We start from the raw sequence: 8,068 nt of genomic DNA, 5'->3' as shown, positions 1-8,068 counted from the left end.
CCTATCATTTTGACGGGCGACCTCCTTGCCTGGTTGCACTGCTCCCCTACCTGCATTACCATTTCCCTGGCCTTTACGGCCTCGCTGATTTCCTCCTCATCTAGGACGCCCTTTACCATTATTACTGTTGCCCGCGGGTACCACAACTCTAGTCTGTTGCTGCGCGAATTCCAACATGCACGATTGGGGGGAATCTCTCCTCATATTCCAGGTTATCCACAATTATAGAAAATACGATCAAATGACGGTCTGCCGCTAGCCGAAGACGTGGTTCCCTGGTTATCCTGAATAAAATTCTGTTGTGGAGTTCCTGAGTAACTACCCGTAGAAGAGGACATGGCAAACTGAATTGGACGGGCTGCAAACGTTGGCCTACCTGAACCTTTAGAGTAAGAACCTTGAAAGTTACACGTGCTCTTGGGCTTCTTAGCCAAAGCCTTATCCTGCCCATCACTTCTAACTCCCTCTACTTTCTTTACAAAGTCGGTCACCTCATCAAAGCTCTTTCCTGCAGAAGTCATATGAACAAACAATACATGAAGTTTGGGGTTCAGTACCCTGACGAATAGACAAATCCTTTCCTCCTCAGTAGTCACCAATTGAGTAACATATCTAGATAATGCATGAAATTTAGCCTCATAAGTAACTACAGACATATCACCTTGCTCCAAAGTCATGAACTCATCCTTTTTGCGATCCCTCAAAGTCCGAGGCATATACTTTTTGAAAAATAGAGCATGAAACTGTGTCCAAGTGAGTGCGGGCAAAACTGATGATCTACATTCCACATAAGCACTCCACTACTGCTTAGCCTTACCTTGAAGTTGGAAGGTCAGAAACTCTTCCCTATGCTTATTTATGATCTTAGGCATATTAATATGCCTAGAAAGCTAATTATGACCGCATTTAAGCTTAGTTTGAATTCAATATGTGTTCGTTTATAGTTTTATTGAGTCTTTTGGTTGTCTATGAACTAACCAACATGATTAGTTGTGTAGGTAAGCTTAATTGGAGGAACAAGCTCTAAAATGGAAAATGGAGGAACACAAAAGATCCGAGGCAAAAGAGGGCAAGGAAGAAGCTGGAGGAATGTCACTTAAAGCATATCCGTATCCTCTCCACATTGCGGAGAGAGATGATATTTTAATTTGCGAATAAAAGATTGAGGCAGAGTGCTACGTACCCTCTCCGTGTCACGGAGAGGGTGTCCTGAATTAATTCGCGAAATGAAGATTTAGGCAGAGTGGTCCGTGTAGCTCCTGCGTCGCGGAGAAAAGAAAATTATCTCAGAACAAAATCAGAGATTGTGTCCGCGTCGCGCCCTTTGTGCTCAGTTCTGCCGTTTCGACTTTTAGTATGAATAGGTCATTATTTTATTTTATTAATTATTCTTTTTCTGGGTTTTGAAGAACGACGACTTGGGAGAACGTTTTCACCATTTTTAGAGTTCTTTCCTAAACTCTTTTCCTTTCGATCTTTGTATGTTATTTGAACATTGTTTGATCGATTTTTGGATTATGAGTAGCTAAATACCCTAGTTCTAGGGCTGCGGCTACATGATGAATGTAATCTATTGATTTTGTTATTGGGTTAATGTCAATTATCATATGAATCTTTCTTATGTTCTTGCTTTCCATATTTCGTAACTGATCACCATTGAAATAAAATTATTGTCCAAATTGAACTCGGGAGAGGAATAAGAGTTTAGAACGTGAGGCATAAGAAGCATGCTTAATTCTAAATAACTAGGGTTAATTTGTATCTAGGATAGGGATATACCTAGAAATCATGCTTGGGTCACCATACAGAAGAAATCGTAATGCTCGTTACTTAATCCATCATATCCCCGCTCAACGATGTAGTTAGGGTGTTATTTATCGTAGGCGATTAGAGGTCGGGAGACCATGATAATACATTTAACCCTGTGATTCATTGATTCGATAATTGATAATTACCCATATAAATGATATTTATTGCATGATTCTTGATAAAAGCTACAGCCCTGAACTTTACCCAATCACTATTTTTAGACCCTTGAAATTGAATCGCTTTTGTTACATTTTGTTATAATCTTAGAAGTAGAAACAAAATCACCTTTGAAATCTTGAATACACTTGTGTTTAGCTGAAAGTTAGAGAAGCTAAGTAATTCTAAGCGTAAGTCCCTGTGGGTATGATACCCGGCTCTTAAAAAGAGCCACTTTAATACTTGGACTACCACGTGCTCTTGTGTGTGCGATTTTGCCGCAACAAGTTTTTGGCGCCGCTACCGGGGACTTTAGAATTAGAAATTATCTAATTTTTCTGATTTCCAAAGTTAAAAATCAAGTGTTGACAACTTGATCTTAGCAATTCATTATTGCAGGTTAATCTAAAGTTTCAAACTCGACGATGATCAAGGATTGGTATTGCCTCTAGCTGAACTGAAAAGGTTTGTTCACTATCGGAGAAGGCAAAGACGACTTACTTATCCGGTCCCTCTTGTTGCTAGTGAACCAACATCTCCAGCATCAAGCGTTGAGGATGAAGAACCTAAAATAATGGCTTAGTTGAGAGTAAGGGATGTGGCAATCCCACGTCCCACCAATGTGACATCTTGTATTCAAAAACCTAAAGCTGGTGGGAGGTTTGAATTGAAGCAGAGTATAGTGCAACTACTGCACACTAATGGGCAGTTCACTGGTCTGCCGCACGATGATCCAACAGTTGATAATCAGAATTTCCTCGAGATTAATGATACGTACACTCCAGCTATAGTGAATGTGGATTATGTGAGGCTCCCTTTATTTCCTTTTCCTCTGCTTGGGGAAGCAAAAAGATGGTTAAAATCAGAGCCCACAAACACAATTACCACTTGGAATGTCTAGCACAAAAGTTCCTCATCTGATTTTTTCCATCTGGAAAAATAGCTAGGTTGAGGAGTGACATTTTGAGCTTTAGGCAGAAAGTGGGAGAAAACTTGTACCAAGCTTGGGATAGGTTTAAATTGATGTTGATGAGCTGCCCTCATCATCATCAATCTAATGAAGTGTTGGTACATACCTTCATTGAAGGATTGGAGCCTAACACCAAGATTCTACTTGATTCAGCTGCAGGTGGTCAAGCTTTGAAGAAGACATATGCTGAACTATTCACCTTGTTGAACAGGATCTCTCAGGGCAACCCTGAATGGAATGGAGGAGGAATGAAACCTGTGATTCAGAAAACGACAGGTATGTTAGAGGTAGATGATGTGACTGGCTTGACTGCACAGATTGCTGCTATGAAGAATATGATGAACACTCACTTCAACAATTTAGCATTGGGACAATAGCCCGCACAGGTAAATGCAATTCAACAACCACCATCTTGGTGTGAGATCTACGGAGGTGGTAATCATAGTGCAGAGGTATATGATGCAAACCCGGACTCTGTGAATTTTGTAGGTAATGCCCAATGAGGAGGAGGCCAGTAAAGTTATGGGAACTCATATAACCCAAGCTGGCGCAACCACCCAAACTTTACTTGGGGTGGAAATCAAAATCAGGGTCAAGGCTAGAATCAGTATAGACCCCAAGAAAGTACATAGGGGTACCAACAACAGGCCCAACGAGAGCAGCCTAAATAGCAATCTGGAAACATGAGCATGGAGGAGATGCTGAAAAAGATTATGGCTGATCAAGCCCAATTAGCTGCTGATGCAAGAAATAATCAATTAGCTATATAGAATCTAGAGAAGCAATTCGGGTAGCTGGCTAGTGCCCATAACTCACGACCACAAGGAGGTTTGCTAGGTAACACTGACCCAAATCCCAAGCAAGACCCAAATCGCACTGATGCTGTGAATAAAGAGAGTGAACTCAAGGAGGGCGAAGTTGTTGCACAAGAAGAAAGAGTGCAACCAATTGTGAAACCACCTCCTCCATGTCCTCAAAAGTTCAAGAAACAGAAGGAGGATGAATGTTTTGGTAAGTTTCTCTCTATGTTGAATAAGTTCACATTAACTTGACATTGGTAGATGTTTTGCAGGGTATACCCAGGTATGCAAAATATGTGAAGGAGATTGTGGTGAATAAAAGGAGGCTGACAGACTATGAGACTGTTGCACTTACTGAAGAGTGCAGCTCCAGAATCCAAACTAAGTTTCCCACTAAATTGAAAGATCCTAGTAGCTTTATGGTTCAGATCACTATAGGGTAAAGCATTCATGCGCGATAATTGTGTGATCTAGGAGCTAGTATAAATTTGATGCCGACTTCTTTGTACAAAAAGCTAGGGTTGGGTAGTCCTAAACCTACTATAATTATCCTACAGTTGGCTGATAGATCTGTAGCTAGGCCTGAGGGTGTTGTAGAGGATGTGTTTGTGTAAGTGGGATCATTGATTTTCCAGTAGATTTTGTTGTGCTGAACTTTGAGCCAGACCCTGAGGTCCCATTTATCTTAGGAAGACCTTTCTTAGCTACTGGGAGGGCGATAATAGATGTAGCAACTGGGCAACTCACTATGCGGGCCCATGATAAGGTAGATGTTTTCGATGTGTATAAAGCTTTAAAGCTGCCAGCTGTGTGTGAAGAGTTGTCTGTCATAACTGTGATAGATCTTGAGGCAGAAGCTCGCTACATTGCTTTGAAGGACCCTCTAGAGCGAGTGTTAGTGGGGGATGATATTTATGGGGATGCTGAGGCACAGGAAATTGTGCAATTTCTTGATGTAGCACTTGTAGGTACATTTGGAGATCGATGTGAGCCTCTAAATAGGGTGTTGGGTCCTCCACCCAAGCCTTCCATTGAAGAAACACCTATGCTGGAGTTAAAAGCATTGCCAGCCCACCTCAGGTATGCAGTTTTGGGAGAAGATAAAACTTTACCGGTTATTTTGCCTGCAGCATTATCTGATGAACATGTGGAAGCTGCATTAATCATCCTGAAAAAGAGGAAAGCAGCTTTGGGATGGCAAATGTCTGACATCCATGGTATTAGTCCCGCGATGTGCATGCATAAAATATACATGAAGGAATGGCATAAGCCAAGTGCACAACATCAGAGGAAACTAAACCCATTGATGAAGGATGCAGTGAGAAAAGAGGTAATCAAGTGGCTGGATGCAGGGATTGTGTACCCAATATCATACAACAAATAGGTAAGTCCGGTACAGTGTGTGCCCAAGAAGGGCGGAATGACGGTGGTAACAAGTGAGAAGAATGAGTTGATCCCCACAAGAACAGTGACTGGGTGGCAGATTTACATGGACTACAGAAAGTTGAATGACGCCACCAGAATGGACTATTATCCGGTACCTTTCATTGATCAAATGTTGGATAGGCTGGCAGGTCATGAATACTACTGTTTCCTTGATGGTTATTCAGGGTATAATCAGATCATCATTGCACCAGAAGATCAGGAGAATACTACATTCACTTGCCCGTATGACACGTATGCGTTCAAGCTCATGCCATTCGGCTTGTGCAATGCCCCGGCCACATTTCAGAGATATATGATGGCAGTCTTCCATAATATAGTGGAGGATTTTATGAAAGTATTCATGGACGACTTCTCGGTGTTTGGTTAGTCTTTTGAACTTTGCTTGAGTAATCTTGATAGAGTTCTTGCCAGGTGTGAAGAAACAAATTTGGTGCTAAATTGGGAGAAGTGTCACTTCCTAGTTTGAGAAGGCATTGTGTTGGGGCACAAAATCTCCAAAAGTGGGCTGGAAGTTGACAAGGCTAAAGTGGAAGTTATTGAGAAGTTGCCACCTCCCATCATAGTAAAGGGAGTTAGAAACTTCATGGGTTCTATAGGAGGTTCATCAAGGACTTCTCGAAGACTGCAAGACTTATGTGCAGCCTGTTAGAGAAAGAGATGAAGTTTGTGTTTGATGAAAAGTGTTTGCAGGCATTTGAGCTGCTGATAAAGAAGTTGATTGAAGCTCCTATTCTAATTGCTCCAAATTGGGAGCTTCCTTTTGAGCTTATGTCTGACGCCAGTGACATAGTTGTTGGGTCAGTACTTGGGCAAAGAAAAGAAAAGATGTTCCATTCCATCTACTATACGAGCAAGACACTTTATGCAGCTCAGTCGAATTACACTATTACTGAAAAAGAGATGCTGGCATTAGTGTTCGCATTTGATAAGTTTAGATCATACTTGGTGGGAACCAAAGTTATAGTCTACACAGATCACGCTGCAATCTGATACTTGTTTAATAAGAAGGATGCCAAGCCAATGTTGATTAGGTGGATTCTGCTACTACAAGAGTTTAATCTTGAGATAAGGGACAGGAAGGGAACTGAGAACCAGATAGCTAATCATCTGTCCAGACTGGAGCATTCAACTCATGTGAAAAATGAGGGGCAGATTCGTGAAGAGTTTCCTGATGAGCAATTTCTTGCTTTGGACATTGCTCAAGTGCCTTGGTTTGCTGATATTGTGAATTTTCTGGTGAGTAGTTTATTTCCACTTAGGGCCTCAACACATCAAAAGCAGAGGCTGAAGTATGATGCACATTTTGTATATATGGGATGAGCCCTTCTTATTCAAGCAGGGACCTGATCAGATGATGAGAATGTGTATAGCTGAGCAGGAGGCGACACAAGTGTTGGAAAGTTGTCACTCCTCACCATATGGTGGACACCACGGAGGCGACAAAACTGCGCATAAGGTATTGCAATCTGGTTTGTTTTGGCCTATTCTGTTTAAAGATGCTGCTATGTTTGTGAAAGGTTGAGATCAGTGTCAGAGGATGGGCACCATTTCAAGGAGGCGTGAGATGACATTGAGCAATATATTGGAGGTTGAGATCTTTAATGTCTAGGGGATAGATTTTATGGGACCATTCCCATCATCTCGTGGTAATCAATACATCCTAGTCGCAGTGGACTACGTGTCTAAGTGGGTGGAGGCAGTTGCACTGCCATCCAATGATGCAAAAGTGGTTGTGAAGTTCATCCGGAAACACATCTTCACCAAGTTCGGAACTACAAGGGCTATGATCAGTGATGGAGGTACGCACTTTATTAATAATTCAGTGCATAATTTGTTAGCCAAATATGGAGTGAGACACAAAGTGGCTACAACATATCATCCCCAAACTAGTGGGCAGGTGGAAGTGTCGAATAGGGAGGTCAAACAGATCCTCCAAAAGACTGTGAATGCCCAAAGAAACGATTGGGCTGACAAGCTAGAGGATGCCTTATGGGCGTATCAGACTACATACAAGACACCGATAGGGACTTCTCCTTATCGAATGGTGTTTGGGAAATCTTGTCACCTACCAGCTGAATTGGAGCATAAGGCATATTGGGCGATCAAGAAGTTAAATCTGGACGCTGAGTTAGCCGGTAGGAAGAGAATAACACAGTTTCACGAGTTGGAAGAATTTAGGATCCACTCCTATGAAAATGTTAAGATGTATAAAGAGAAGACCAAGAGGTGGCATGACAAGCATATTGTGTCGCGCACCTTTGAGCCTGGTCAACTAGTGCTACTATTCAATTCAAGGTTGAAGTTGTTCCCCGGAAAGCTTCGATCTAAGTGGAGTGGTCCTTTTGAAGTGGTGATGATGACCCAACATGGTGCCGTGGAGTTAAGAAACAAGGATAAGAGTTGTACTTTCCTTATGAATGGTCAAAGGGTCAACCATTATTTCAGAAGTGATGTGGATTGTGAGCTTGAAGAGCTCACATTGAATGACGAATGAGTCATGAGATGGGTCATGCCGCGACGTTAAATCAGGTGCTACACGGGAGGCAACCCGTGAACCATTGTAATAGTTAGGATTTATTTGTTTTTATTTGGTTATTTTAGTTCTTAGGAATTAGTAAAAAAAAAAGATATATTAAGAAAAATACAAAAATATTCATCGTGCCATGACCAAAACTAAAGCGCTGGATGGGAGGCAACCCATCGTGTTTTCACTAATGAGTTAAATGCTGAAAATGTGCAGGAAGCAGAAATTTCGCCTAAGGCAACTCCATGGAGCTGGCGCGTCGCAAAAGTGGTGCAAAATTTTGCCTCGCCTGGTCCAGTTTGAGGCAGAGCACTACGTGTAGGGAGCGCGTCGCGGAGGGGCCATGATATTTTGATTTCGACG

The 8,068-nt window shown here is 41.9% G+C and overlaps 1 pseudogene; it reads left to right on the top strand.

Moving 5' to 3' along the window:
* The first annotated feature begins 1,035 nt into the window (after positions 1-1,035).
* LOC107060238 (uncharacterized) lies at positions 1,036-7,675 on the top strand (annotated as a pseudogene).
* The last annotated feature ends 393 nt before the right edge of the window (positions 7,676-8,068 follow it).

This window comes from Solanum tuberosum, unplaced genomic scaffold, assembly GCF_000226075.1.
Source record: "Solanum tuberosum cultivar DM 1-3 516 R44 unplaced genomic scaffold, SolTub_3.0 scf00068, whole genome shotgun sequence".
NCBI lineage: Eukaryota > Viridiplantae > Streptophyta > Magnoliopsida > Solanales > Solanaceae > Solanum > Solanum tuberosum.
The sequence above is the reverse complement of the archived record's forward strand: the minus strand, read 5'-3'. Positions and strand labels throughout refer to the sequence as shown.